Raw genomic sequence first — 16,118 nt, 5'->3', positions numbered from 1 at the left:
TACTCTTCATTCTTCTCCCTGCTACGCTCGTTCTGTAAGAGCCTGAATTCTCTCTCCAACTGTTCAATCCTTTCTTGGACTAGATCTACGGGAGGCCTAGCCTGGACCTGAGGGCAAGAATAGAACAGACTGTTGGTTCTGGTTTGTCTTCTTTTTTCTCTGAAAATTCAAGATGCAAAAATGGGACAAAGAAGATGATATGGGCATATTTATAAGCCCCAGGGAATGTCAAAGGTTGAATTGATCTGAGCCATTGGACAGATTCGGTATTTGATAAGACGGTTGACTACAAACGTGGTGATGGCGGCATAAAGTTGGCAGGCGAACAGACGTGGGTTTGGTGAAAAAGTACTTGAGCACTCTGATTGAGCAACCCATGATTGACGCGTGTCCACAATCGAGTATATTAAGTGGCTCAGTTTTCGAAAGGGGCAGTTCAAAAGTTTCTTTCTCATGGGATTCGAATTGATACTTTTGAGGGGGCAAAATGTACACCCAGATTTCGAGAATGGAAATCTTGATCTCGAAACTCAGGCTCGTAAGGTGTAGGCATGTGATCCGCGAGTCAGGGGGAGTCTTGCTAAGACAGCAAGTGGCAACCTCAGATTGGTGAGCTCGAAAACTAAGTAGTCTCGGATGTGCTCCGAGGTTATAAGTTAGGATCTTAACTTACAGTAGCAATGGTTCTACACTTGTATAAACTTCTTGATTCAATTCCTGCCCTCAGACAAGATTGTTCAAGATCGAGAGATGTAAGCTCGAAGATGATGGCTACGTCAATGGTTACTTGTTTGAAGCATAGGCGAATCAAGATGACGAGCTCGTAATAGGCAAATGGTCTCGAAGGCACACAGATCTAGTGTCTAAGCTCTTCGGTTGTGTGTGAATGTATTTATTGTTATAAATTCCCTATGTTTAAGGGATCTGATATAATTTGTTATTAAATCCCACATTTTATGGGATACTACCATGTACATAGTAACTAATGCATTTAATGGCATTATTTGATTTGATTTATAGAATATCTTCCCGAAATATGTGGGAAGCAATTAAGAAAACCCCTCTATAAATAGAGAGGGATAGTTCATTTGTAGGGGACCGAAAAATTGAGATTGGGAAAAATCTCGATAATTGCTTCCTGAAAGCTACCAGAGAATCCCAAAGAGCTAATTGTAGAGTCCAAGAACTTTACTTAGCTAATTGTTTAGTAGTGTTATAGTATGTTTAGTGTTATCTTTGTTACTATGGATTTTTGGTTCAGACCGGGAATTATTTGGACACTCATAGTAATACTTATAGATTTTCTAAGTTTAATCTATAGTTTAAGAATATTAAGTATAACCTAAGGTTTGATTAATGTGACTAATATTAAGGATTATATTTACTATGTTATAAGATTTAGACATCAACCAATAGGATTTTAAGCACATGTTATGAATGGTGAAGAATGATTAAGTATTTTTGAGGATTAAATTTAATAAGGAGTAAAGTTTGAATGTTATAGGGTCAGTCAGCAGCTTTGAGTACGTTGAAGGCTTAGTCAAGGCTGTTTACTTCATTCAAACTTAGCTAAAAATGTGTAATTTCGTGTTTAAATATTCAGCGTGTGCCGATATATCGCAGCTATAGGGGGCGATATATCGCAGCACGTAGATACGGAAAACACGAGACGATGCACGGTCGCCTCGGGCATACTGGCCCAGGCGATATATCGCCTCCTCCAGTATGTTTTCAAATGTTTTTGAATTCATTTCCTCTCAGCCATTTAAACTCCTTCAACAGTCCAGCATCTTTTGAACGAGTCTTCAGCCTCTGCTGAACGATTATTCAAATGATTTTCATCTAAAAAGCCATTATTTTTATTCAAGTAAAATCAAGATACTTTCATTCCCAAACTCTATAAATAGGACCTAGTACCCAGCCATTATTCACCATTTGCTCTAAGTTCAGAAGCTGCTAGTGTTAAGTAAGTGTGAGAGTGTAAACACTTGGTTTGGGGAAAAATTATAAGCTTAAACATCATAAGCTTATCAAACACTTTGGGAAGTGAGTTCTATAGTATTTCGGTAGAGGTTAGATTGATCTTGCAAATCTTTGAGGTAAACCCGAAACTCTACTTCATTCATTTCATGTTATTTCCTTTCTCAAAACCTTCTACTCAGTCCCCTAACCTCATTCTTATTTTGGTTAGGAAATCCAAGTTCTTAAGCATATAAGTCGGTAAGTATGTTTTTTATGATTTAGTCTTTCCATCCTTTTCATTTCTTATTCTTCTTTCAAGTCACTCTTGTGCATTATGGTTTTAGGAGTTTTCCAAAAGTCCCAACTCAGTCTATTATCCCGGTAACTTTGATAAGGAAAATAGGCTAGAACCAATATGTTGTGTGCTTATGTTATCTATATGTTTTATGTTATTAAAAGTGTTATGATATGTATATATGTTTGTAGGCTTGGGCATATGACCCATATGACTAACAAGACCCCAAATGGGCTATGGGCATATGAACTACTTAGCTAGTAGGACCCCACTAATCCCATGGGCATATGCTTGTTTAGTCTATGGGACCCCAAGTAATAATGGCCATTATAATAAGTGTATGTTATATGTATTATGTTTAGTCTTTATGTTTTCTTATGAAATTATGTATATGACTATGTGTTAGATTTTCCTTGCTGGGCATTAGGCTCACTCCTTTCTGTTTATGTGCAGGAAAATAAGCTTTAGAGGCGGTAAGATTCGTGACGCTTGGAGGATGTGTATCGATGGTGAATGGAGTCAGGGGCCGAGCGTTATTCGATTCGAGGATGTAGTTTCGGTTTTATGTCTTTTTACATGTATTTTCCGCACTAATTATGTAATGTCTTATTATTTTGAAATTTTGTTTTTGTTTTAAAGACAATGGGATCCCATATCCGTTTTGGTATTTACTTTGTAAATAACTCTTATTTTGCAAGTTACTCAATAAATTATGGTATTTTCGCAAATGTAAGTTCTTTTAAGGATTTTATGTATAGTTTCGTTAATGGTCCAATTAGTCTAGAGTAGTGGGTCGTTACAGTTTGTATCAGAGCAACGGTTCTTTTGCATGAAGTTCTCCTCGATACACACGCTCAAAGCTCCGAATCGGACCGCCAAGTAAGTGTTTAAGTTACTAGTTATGTTACTTATGTGTATAGCTAACACTTTTAGTGTTTATGTTTTCAGTTAAGAATGAACGGAGCTTTAAGCAATGAGGATATCCGAGCCATTAAGGCTTTAAAAAGAATAAGGGAGCCAAGAAACACCGTAGGAGCACTAGAAAAGATCACTCGAAGATTGATCTTGTTCCACAAAGAGATAGGTCACCTTCAAGAGTCTAAGCAAATCATGATGAGAGCTGCAGAACAATATGTCCTAGTAATTAGGCTTTTAAAAGATTTTCCTTCAGCAATTTTAACTTTAGAAGAAATATGGGAGAATATAAATAATGATGATGACTTACAAGCAGCCCTAAGATATTATTCTCTCATACTTAAGTTCACCTATGATTTAGAGTTTCAATTCACTAATGAGCAACAACATAGGATCTTCTTGAATCTTCCCCGAGGAAATTTTGAGGCTCAAGACAACGATGATTATAAGGAGATAGATGATAATATGCTAGATGAAGGATCGGATGTAGAAGATCCCGATTTTTAGAATAGCTAGTTTTTCATTGTTTGTTTTGTTTAAATCTTTATTTTATGATTGTAATAAGTGAAAATTATTTTTCCAAATTAATTTCATGTTATTTTATCATCATGTATGAGTTTGATTTTATTTTCGCAATCATAATAAGTAATAAATAAAATGAATAATGACTAAGTTCAGTGAAGGTGGATACAAATCAATGAACCAAGTTTCCTTATTGAGAGTTAGGGGGCCTTAGTAGTGGGAACGATTTTACTGATCCCAGCCCTCCCTCAATATGGTTAACTTTGGAACAAAGATAAGTTTCGAGCCTGAGAATTAAGTCATATAGGATGATTAGAAACACACTTAGAAAATAAAGATGACTTGTTTTTCTAAGTATAGAAACCCACTCTAATAATAAATAAAGACCTATATAATTTTTCATAAGAAGTCATAATAAATAGGTCCGAGATATGTTTGTTTTAGAATAAGTTTTTGCCTTAGAGCTTATTAGGGTAAGTTCTAACAAGTTCTCGACTGCTAGAACTTTTGGTGAAGATGTCGCTCCGAAGATCTGCACGCACCAACGGAAACGCCTCCAACATTGTTCCAACGACCAATGATGCCCTCCAGTTCGCAGAAGAGGAGTGCATGCTACTACTAGCCGCAACGCGCCGACCCCGTCAGCTGACAACACTGCGGAAATCGCTAGACGGCGACAAAAAGTCGAGGAACTCTTGCAGCAACAACGTCAACAGGTGCAGACTCAGCCTCAGCCTTCGCCGCAACCGCAGCCGCAGCTACAACAAATGGCCCTAGCACCCCAACAAGTTGGACCATATGGGGGATGGCCAGTGACGAACTACGCGCCACATCCAGTACCGAATATGGAGTCAGTGTATGAAAGGTTCCGCAAGCAGCACACTCCAAACTTTGAAGGGACTATAGACCCCTTTGAGGCAGAAGAGTGGCTAAGGAATGTGGAGCCAATTCTTACGCACATGAACCTAAGTAATACCGACCGCATATCCTGCGTCTCGTCATTACTCAGGAAGGATGCCAGAATATGGTGGGACTTAGTTCAGCAGACTAACGATGTCACCACCATGATATGGACAAGATTTAAGGAGCTGTTCCACAAGAAGTATTACACCTCGGCATTCATCGCTAATGATAGAAGAATATGCTCGTCAGTTCAACAGATTAGTCAAGTTTGCACCAGAGTTGGTCCCAACCGACTTTACGAGGTTGACCAAGTTCGTCAGAGGACTTGGACCAAAGATGGAATTAGGGGTTAAGTTAGCAAACCTGGGAACCACTACCTATGCCAATGTTCTAGAGACGGCAATCGAAGTATAAAGGATTCTGATGAATGTTAGTGAGGAGAAGAAGGATTAAACGATGGTTCCAGACCAAGGTCTTTGCCTTGACCCAAGGAGGAACCCATGCTAGTAACAAGGATTTACAGGTCAGATCCTATCCTCGATAGTATATGTTCTAGTATCGCTTGATTGGTAGCTGTATACTCGTAGATCTCGTTAGGAATGATAGAAAAACTAGACAAACCTAGTGAAAGATTTAGAACTAGGTTTGTAACCGAGTTGCCTTCGGGCAAAGTAGTTCTATCATCACGAATAGTACGAGGCGTACCGATCAAGATTGAGGACATAGAACTAGAAGGAGACCTGATAGAGCTAGTGATCAAGGACTTCGACGTAATACTAGGCATGGATCGGCTAGCACAGCATGGCGCAACGATCGACAGCAAACGCAAGAAGGTGGAGTTCGAGACTCTTGACGACCAGAAACTTTACTTCATGGGACAAGCTTCAGGACTACGCACCCCGTTAGTGTCATCTCTCAAAGCTCAGAGAATGATGGAGAAAGGATGCCAAGCATTCTTAGCCAGCATCAGGAATGTGGAGAAGGAGACGTCACTCAAAGTTGAAGATGTTCGAGTCATACAAGATTTTCCGGAAGTTTTCCCCGATGACTTGCCAGGATTGCCGCCAACTAGAGAAATAGACTTCACGATAGAATTAGTACCGGGCACCGAGCCTATCTCTAAGGCACCATACCGGATGGCACCTACGGAACTCAAGGAGTTAAAGACACAGCTACAAGAACTCATAGACTTGGGTTTCATTAGGCTAAGCCATTCACCATGGGGAGCTCCGGTACTATTCGTGAAGAAGAAGGACGGAAGTATGCGCATGTGCATAGACTACCGTGAGCTGAATAAAGTAACAATTAAGAACAAATACCCGCTACCTCGGATTGATGATTTGTTTGATCAACTTCGAGGCGCGACTGTATTTTCTAAGATTGATTTACGGTCCGGGTATCATCAGCTCAAGTTAAAGGGAGAAGATATCCCTAAGATAGCCTTTAGGACTCGTTATGGACATTACGAGTTCTTGGTTATGTCTTTTGGTCTTACTAAGGTGCCAGCCGCGTTTATGGACTTAATGAATAGGGTCTTCAAAGACTACTTGGATAAATTCATCGTTGTGTTCATCGACGACATTTTAATTTACTCCAAGGATGAAGTGGAACACGAGGAACACTTGAGGATGATTTTGACGCGATTGAAGGAGCACCAACTTTACGCGAAGTTCAAGAAATGCGAGTTTTGGCTTTCACAAGTGGCGTTCCTCGGGCACATCATATCAAAAGACGGAGTTGCAGTAGATCCATCGAAGGTAGAGGCCGTGAAGGATTGGCCTAGACCAAAGAACGCGTCGGAAGTAAGAAGCTTCTTAGGGCTAGCAGGTTACTATAGAAAGTTTGTAGAGGGCTTTTCTAAGATAGCCACTCCACTCACCAACCTGACCCGGAAGCAACAAAAGTTTAACTGGAATGATAAGTGTGAGGAAATCTTCTAGTTGCTTAAGGATAAGCTTTGCTCAACACCAGTACTTAGTGTCCCAACACCCAACCACAAGTTCGTTGTCTACTGTGATGCATCAAAGTTAGGAATGGGATGCGTACTGATGCAGAATGACAAGGTGATAGCCTACGCCTCACGTCAGTTAAAGGAGTATGAACAACGCTATCCAACTCATGATATGGAGTTGGCAGCGGTGGTCTTTGTGTTAAAAATCTGGCGCCATTATCTTTATGGAGAACGGTGCGAGATTTACACGGACCACAAAAGTTTAAAATACTTCTTTACGCAGAAGGAGCTCAACATGAGGCAGCGCCGGTGGTTGGAATTAGTAAAGGATTACGACTGCGAAATCCTATACCACCCAGGGAAAGCGAATGTAGTTGCCGATGCACTTAGCTGGAAAAATTATGGGAACTTAGCAGCCTTATCTGGGATAGAAAAGCCACTACAGCAGGAGCTTATCAGTGCTGGAATAGAAATGGTTGTAGGCAAGCTGGCTAACTTGTCTATCCAATCAAATCTGCTAGAGGACATACGGATTGGTCAGAGACATGATAGCACACAAGCAACACACATGGATGCAGTCAGAGAAGGCAAGACTACAGATTTCTCAATATCCAGTCAAGGTTTATTGAGATATAAGGATCGGGTATGCGTGCCAGACGATCAAAGTATTAAGAAGACGATCCTAGAAGAAGCGCACAGCACCCCATACTCGGTTCATCCAGGGTCTACCACGATGACTCACGACATCAAGGCAGTCTATTGGTGGCCAGGGATGAAGAAGGACATAGCAGAGTATGTATCTAAGTGTCTGGTATGCCAACAAGTGAAGGCGGAGCATCAGCGGCCTGCAGGATTATTGCAACCGCTTAGCATACCGGAATGGAAGTGGGATGATATAGCCATGGACTTCGTGACGGTCTGCCAAAGACGAATAAGCAGCATGATTCTGCTTGGATAGTCATAGATAGACTAACCAAGTCGGCTCATTTTCTGCCTGTTAAGACTTCTTATACGGCAGACCAATATGCAGACATTTACATCCAAGAGATTGTACGATTGCATGGAATCCCCAAGACGATAGTATCAGATAGAGGATCAATATTTACGTCAAGATTTTGGAGAAGCTTACAGCAAGCCATGGGTACTAAGTTAAGTCTTAGTACACCTTTCCATCCTCAGACAGATGGGCAGTCCGAGCGTACGATTCAGATTTTAGAGGATATGCTACGCGCATGTGTACTTGACTTTGGAGGATCGTGGAACAAGTACTTACCACTGATCGAGTTCTCGTACAACAACAGCTACCAGTCAACGATCAAGATGGCACCTTATGAGTTGCTATATGGAAGAAGGTGCCGAACACCGTTGCACTGGGACGAGGTAGGAGAAAGGCAGCTTCTAGGGCCCGAAGCTGTTAGACAAGCACAAGAAGCAGTAACGCTTATTAGACAGCGTATGCTTGCTGCTCAAAGCCGACAAAAAAGCTATGCGGATACCAAGCGACGCGATGTGGAGTTCCAAGTTGGAGATCAAGTCTTCCTGAAGATATCTCCTATGAAGGGTGTCAAGCGGTTCGGGAAGAAAGGCAAGCACAGTCCCTGATTCATAGGTCCTTTTGAGATATTGGACAAAGTGGGACCAGTTGCGTATAGACTAGCCCTACCGCCAACACTAGCCGATAGTCACAACGTCTTCCACATCTCGATGTTACGCAAGTATGTGTCAGACCCATCTCACGTCCTCAAGTACGATACCATAGCGCTCCAGAAAGACTTAAGTTATGAGGAACGACCGGTTAGCATCCTAGATAGAGGGATGAAGCAGTTACGGTCCAAGAGCTTTCCTATAGTCAAAGTCCTAGTGAGCAATAGTTCTGAACGCGAGGCAACGTGGGAGTTGGAAGAGGACATGCAAGGCCGGTATCCGGAGTTATTTGGTAAGTAAATTTCGAGGACGAAATTCTTTTTAGTAGGGGAGAATTGTAGAGTCCAAGAACTTTACTTAGCTAATTGTTTAGTAGTGTTATAGTATGTTTAGTGTTATCTTTGTTACTATGGATTTTTGGTTCAGACCGGGAATTATTTGGACACTCATAGTAATACTTATAGATTTTCTAAGTTTAATCTATAGTTTAAGAATGTTAAGTATAACCTAAGGTTTGATTAATGTGACTGATATTAAGGATTATATTTACTATGTTATAAGGTTTAGACATCAACCAATAGGATTTTAAGCACATGTTATGAATGGTGATGAAGGATTAAGTATTTTTGAGGATTAAATTTAATAAGGAGTAAAGTTTGAATGTTATAGGGTCAGTCAGCAGCTTTGAGTACGTTGAAGGCTTAGTCAAGGCTGTTTACTTCATTCAAACTTAGCTAAAAATGTGTAATTTCGTGTTTAAATATTCAGCGTGTGCCGATATATCGCAGCTATAGGGGGCGATATATCGCAGCACGTAGATACGGAAAACACGAGATGATGCACGGTCGCCTCGGGCATACTGGCCCAGGCGATATATCGCCTACAGGGGGCGATATATCGCCTCCTCCAGTATGTTTTCAAATGTTTTTGAATTCATTTCCTCTCAGCCATTCAAACTCCTTCAACAGTCCAGCATCTTTTGAACGAGTCTTCAGCCTCTGCTGAACGATTATTCAAATGATTTTCATCTAAAAAGCCATTATTTTTATTCAAGTAAAATCAAGATACTTTCATTCCCAAACTCTATAAATAGGACCTAGTACCCAGCCATTAATCACCATTTGCTCTAAGTTCAGAAGCTGCTAGTGTTAAGTAAGTGTGAGAGTGTAAACACTTGGTTTGGGGAAAAATTATAAGCTTAAACATCATAAGCTTATCAAACACTTTGGGAAGTGAGTTCTATAGTATTTCGGTAGAGGTTAGATTGATCTTGCAAATCTTTGAGGTAAACCCGAAACTCTACTTCATTCATTTCATGTTATTTCCTTTCTCAAAACCTTCTACTCAGTCCCCTAACCTCATTCTTATTTTGGTTAGGAAATCCAAGTTCTTAAGCATATAAGTCGGTAAGTATGTTTTTTATGGTTTAGTCTTTCCATCCTTTTCATTTCTTATTCTTCTTTCAACTCACTCTTGTTCATTATGGTTTTAGGAGTTTTCCAAAAGTCCCAACTCAGTCCATTATCCCGGTAACTTTGGTAAGGAAAATAGGCTAGAATCAATATGTTGTGTGCTTATGTTATCTATATGTTTTATGTTATTAAAAGTGTTATGATATGTATATATGTTTGTAGGCTTGGGCATATGACCCATATGACTAACAAGACCCCAAATGGGTTATGGGCATATGACCTACTTAGCTAGTAGGACCCCACTAATCCCATGGGCATATGCTTGTTTAGTCTATGGGACCCCAAGTAATAATGGCCATTATAATAAGTGTATGTTATATGTATTATGTTAAGTCTTTATGTTTTCTTATGAAATTATGTATATGACTATGTGTTAGATTTTCCTTGCTGGGCATTAGGCTCACTCCTTTCTGTTTATGTGCAGGAAAATAAGCTTTAGAGGCGGTAAGATTCGTGACGCTTGGAGGATGTGTATCGATGGTGAATGGAGTCAAGGGGCCGAGTGTTATTCGATTCGAGGATGTAGTTTCGGTTTTATGTCTTTTTACATGTATTTTCTGCACTAATTATGTAATGTCTTATTATTTTGAAATTTTGTTTTTGTTTTAAAGACAATGGGATCTCATATCCGTTTTGGTATTTACTTTGTAAATAACTCTTACTTTGCAAGTTACTCAATAAATTATGGTATTTTCGCAAATGTAAGTTCTTTTAAGGATTTTATGTATAGTTTCGTTAATGGTCCAATTAGTCTAGAGTAGTGGGTCGTTACACTAATAACATAAACTCGTGAACTAGACAGATTTTAACTGCAGAACCATGTAAAAGATCTTGTCTACATTTTTATTTCATCTAGTATATTGTTGTTTAATTACTCTTCTTCTTTAAGTTGACGAAAAATGTCGTCAACAAAATTCAAATTTAAATGTTACAAAATATCATTATATAATAATATATAATGCCACACTAGATTTTTGATAATTATATTAATATAAATTTATATGTTATAAAATATTATTATGATAATAATATATAATCCTAATTTTTTATTAATTAGAATTCAAATATTATAAAATAATATTTAATATCTATATTAATATAAATTTGAATATTATAAAATATCATTATTATAATAATATATACATAATCTTAATTTTTATTAAAAAAATTATCATTTATTTTTTAAAAGAGTATCATATTATATATATAAAAAACACATAAACAATATTTTGATTTAATATGTATATGTTATTTTTTATATATAATATTGTTTATTTATATGAAATTTATATGACAATGATACAAATTTAATGAATATAATTAATAGATTTTTTAAATAAAACTAAGCAAATGTGCATTGCACATTGTTTGTATTTATTATATATTTCTATATCTTACCTATTATATAAGTGGTTATCTAACAGAGTTTAGTATTTAACGGATTTTGGTATGTTTTAACAGAATTTGTTACGAATTTATATATAATATAAGTGCCTATTGGATGGAAATTTGTTTTGCTTAACAGATTTGGTTGTGCCAAATTGTTAGTTTTAACCGATTTTGTCAAATATTAACAACTTTCAAGAGATGCAATTGTTTCAAATACTGATAACACTCTTCAATAGATGCAATGGTTTATTTTATTTTTTTTGAACAAAAGAAAAATTTTATTCAAAAACCAAGCAAAATTACAAGACAAAACAAAGCAGCTGCTACAACCCAGCAGGCAGCAAACTCAAAAAACCAGCAAGAAGAAACGCTACAAAGAACTAACTACCATCTTTCTACTATTTGGCGAAAATAGACATCCTTTTTGTGAAGAGAGAAATAACCCCAACTCAAGACTCTATACTTAACTACTTCTTTAACTTCCAAACTGAGGCTGCGGGCCATTTTGCAACTGGATTCGAAGATGCAACTGTTTCTGTTGCACCAAATGAAGTACCAGGAAGCTGCTATAACAGCATTGATAATCTGATTCTGTAAGCTATGATTGGCCAACAAGCACCAATTAGAGAGCTCCTCATATGATTCAGGCCAATGGAAAACTCCCAGCCATCTACCAATTTCCTCATAAACTCTCCTGGAATATATACACTTCATAAACAAATGACTATGAGTTTCTACACCAGATTCGCACACAGGGCAGAGAACAGATGTAAGTTGAATATATCGGCATAAGTGGTCTCTAGTAAGAAGCTGACTATTAAAAATTTGCCAGTAAATGAACCGGTGCTTAGGCATTATAAGCTTGTTCCAAACTGTCTTAGTAAAACCAACAGAATTCGCAGCAACAAGGGAGAAATAGAAGAGCTTACTATGAAATTTACCTCCCTTAACAGCTAGCATCAAGCTATCCTCATCCATGAAAAATCTTAGCCTCAATATTTTCTTGATATACCAGCTCATATCCGGTTTTATAGGCACTGTCCAGATGCTAAGCTCCTTCAAATAAATGGAACTTATCCATTTGACCCACAGGCAGTCTTGCTTGGAAGAAATTGCCCATATAAAATTAGCCATCAACGCCAAGTTCCATTTCTTACCCTCACGGAAGCCAATACCACCCAGCTTTTTAGGGAGACAAACTTTTTCCCACGACGGGAGATGCAACTTACTTCTATTCCCATTAGTTCCCCAAAGAAACTCTCGACAGCTCTTATCGATGGCAGCAGTAATCTTGGCCGGAAGAATGAATATACTCATCCAAAAATTCCTAATTCCAAGCAATACTGAGTGAATGAGTTGGGCACGACCAGCAAAAGACAAGTTCCTACTCGCCCAACTATTAAGCTTCTTGTTCAACTTATCCAAAATAATCCCACAGTCTGAAGCCTTCCACTTGGTGGGCCGAAGAGGAACTCCCAAGTACTTCAAAGGAAAGGAGCCTTCTTCCATATGCAAAATCTCAAGAATCTGAGCTTTGGTAGACTCTGACACCCCTCCAAAATATATATGGGACTTAGATTTATTCGCAGAAAGACCAGAAGCATTACAAAACGAAGAGAAGGCTTCATGAATCTTACTCACTGAACTAACATTACCTTTACAAAAGATAATCAAATCATCTGCAAAACAGAGGTTAGTCAACCTAAGATGTTTACACAAAGGATGATAACCAAAGCCTTTCATGTCAGAGTAATGAGCCAATAAAGGAGTGAGGTACTCCATAATAAGAACAAACAAGAGAGGAGACATGGGGTCCCCGTGCCTTAGGCCTTTTTCCCCTTTGAAAGAGCCCTGAATTCTCCCATTCATTAACAGATTGTACTTGGTACCTTTTAAGCAAACTAGAATCCAGCCAATAAATCTAGAGGGAAAACATAGATGTTTAAGCAACTCTTCCACAAAATGCCAATCAACTGTGTCGTAAGCCTTACTCAAATCGATCTTCATTAAACATCTAGCTGAAATATTCTTTCTAGTATACCCCTTGAGGAGATCTTGGAATATCATGATATTATGAGCTAGAACTCTATTTTTAATAAATGCCCCTTGATTACTATGAACAAGAAAGGGAAGCACTTCCGAAAGTCTAGAGCAAATCATCTTCGAAATGCATTTATAGAGAGTGTTACAACAAGCAATAGGACGATAGTCACTAGCTGAACACGGATTAGCAAGCTTAGGGATAAGAGAAATTACAGTTTCATTCAAATCCTTCGGCAAGTGACCATCATGAAAGAAAGCCAACACAGCGGAAGAAACTTCAGCACCAATATCAGACCACAACCCCTTAAAAAAGCCCGAGCCAAAACCATCCAAACCAGGACTTTTATAAGAGTGAATGCTAAATATAGCCTTCTTCACATCATTCTTGGTAAAAGGTCTCAGAAGTTTGATTTGGAGATCCAAAGTCAATCTGTTTCCCTGCATGAAACAGCTATGGTCAATCGCCACTGAAGCCGAATTTCCTTTCCCCATAAACAATTGGAAGTGAGACAGAAAATGCTCTACAACTTTAGAATAATCCTCTTCTGTTTTGCCTCCTATTGTGAAGGAAGAAATCCTATTATCAACTCTTCTTTTTCGCATAAAAGCATGAAAAAATTTCGAATTATCATCACTAAACTTAATCCAATTAAGTTTACTCTGCTGTTTGAGAAAACTGGCATAACAGCGCTGCAAAACAGAACATTGATCTGGGCTTGAGTAGCCGAATGAAGCAAAGACAGGTCTGAAGGATTAGAGGCCAATGCCTCCTGAACTCTGCTATACTCCTCCTTGGCCTTCTTATAGCTCAAAACAATATCACCAACCTCCTCTCTATTAAACCTTTTTAAAGTACGCTTCACCCGATATAATTTCTGGATTATCTTGCTGAGACCACCACCATAAATAACAGGCGCATTCCAACAGTGAAGAACAGCTTCTCTGTAGCCACCAAACTACATCCAGTGATTACCAAACCGAAAAGGGATAAATCCCACAGCATTAACTTCTTGATTACGAATCACACAGAAACTGTGATCAGAAATGCAGTCCCATTTGAAGCGAGCTTCAGTTTTCGGATGCAATGGTTACTAATCAATGAATAAGCATGTCTTTTGGTTTACAACTTCTCAAAGAGAGTTATAAAGTGGAAACTATTCAGTGAAGCAGTGTGTGTTTTGCTTATCCTATTAATAACATTTGAAAGAAAATAAAAAAAACACCACTCCAATCTTCATCCAAACAGACGACTACTCAAACTTCTACATCCATATTGAATCTTCAAATAAATGAAAATGACTCCTCAATCTTTCATATGTAATTATTTAAATATCGAATTATTTCTACAAATAGAGTTTTTTCCTTCTGTGTGCACTATTTTTGCAATGTAATATTTAAGTTGGTTTCCTCAAACCCACCATAACCGCAACCCCTGGAAGAAATTCAAATGGCGCTCAATAAGGCCAAGTAAATCGTCTCCTCTCACCCTGTCGTCATCTTCAGGTCCTTCTCTTTTATGTCTTTTCCTTTTCTCTTAATTTTTGATTTTTATTATCACAAACTTAAATTTTCTTTAATTTAGAACACAACCCAACTCATCAAATATCGTAAATCTTTTAGAAGAAGGGCAAAAAAAAATCAATTTTGGCTATTGACCTTGATTCTGAAAATTGGATTTTTTTTTCTTTGTAATTTGCGTGTAAAATATAGAAAATTTTTCACTGTTGTGAATTTGGGGCAAGTAATAATTCTTTCTTCTTTATATCTCATAATAAAAAGAATTATATAAACACTAATTTTGGTTTTAACCTCAATTTATGGTTGTAAAACTTTTTGTGGTTACTGTGAAAGGGTTAAGCAATTGGTGACTCAAGTGGGAGATTCTTACAAAGTCTTTGAACTGCATGAAGAAAGTACTTATGTCGTTTTCTATAGGGAAATCCCTATTCTGACCCTACACCAACTCACAAAATCATTAGAACCACAAGGTCATTGATGACCTTTCATAGATATATTCGGACCACCTCTACCACACATGTATCACACATGCACAGTAACAATTAGAGTCAATGTTTACCCTAACTCCTCTTTACTCTTTCAGATTTAAACAAAAAACAATCACAAGCTTCAAAGAAACACAAACAAAAAAGACTAAGGCAACAAGTCAGAATAAAAAATGGGAGAAAAGAAAACAAAGACATAGATCTTATCGAGGTTCACCCTAATATAGTACACAACCATAAAAAATTTCTCTGATTTTGTTTTCATATATATATATTTGGTGATTAGCAAGAAGTACTCAATTCATCAAAATCAAGAAGTATGGCCAAGTTGTTGATAATTACTACTGCTAATGATGAAGAGACTAGAAGAAACAATCGTGAAGAAGTGGTTAAGAAAATTATAAGAGATACAATGGTGGTTGTGAATGCATCGATTCGTAAAATACATATGAAACTTGATGAAGATGTTAGAGAGGAATGGAATATGGAGGACAGAATGAATGCATACACGTAAGTATATATATGTAAATATAATATTCCCTTTTGATTTTCAAAGTTTAAACATATATTAATAATAGATTGCGTTAATTATATTTTAACATATTACCCATTTCCATGTTATACAGTGTTGTTTACAACGTTTTCTGTACGAAAGACATACATGGTTTTTGGCATTATGTAATTCGTGAGTTTTATGATAAATATGAGAGCATTTTGACACAAAGGATTTCAAACTATGTAAGCTCCGTGACTTAATTCATAGGGTTTTTTTTTTTAAACTAGAATAAAAATGAAATCATATAGATTCTTTATTAAAAACATGATATTATTAAGTTTGTGTGTTGGTGTAGGTGATTCCTTCATTGGAAGATATGCACGGTGAAGAGTTCATGATTGAAATTGTGATACAATGAACAGAGCTAGAACAATACAAAAGATATCTTCAGATAATATTTGCTCGTGTGGAGAAAGTTGCAGCGCATTTACATCTAGAAAATCATTCATTGATTGATATTTGT

This window comes from Humulus lupulus, chromosome 3 (genome assembly GCF_963169125.1).
Source record: "Humulus lupulus chromosome 3, drHumLupu1.1, whole genome shotgun sequence".
Classification (NCBI taxonomy): Eukaryota; Viridiplantae; Streptophyta; class Magnoliopsida; order Rosales; family Cannabaceae; genus Humulus; species Humulus lupulus.
The sequence above is the reverse complement of the archived record's forward strand: the minus strand, read 5'-3'. Positions refer to the sequence as shown.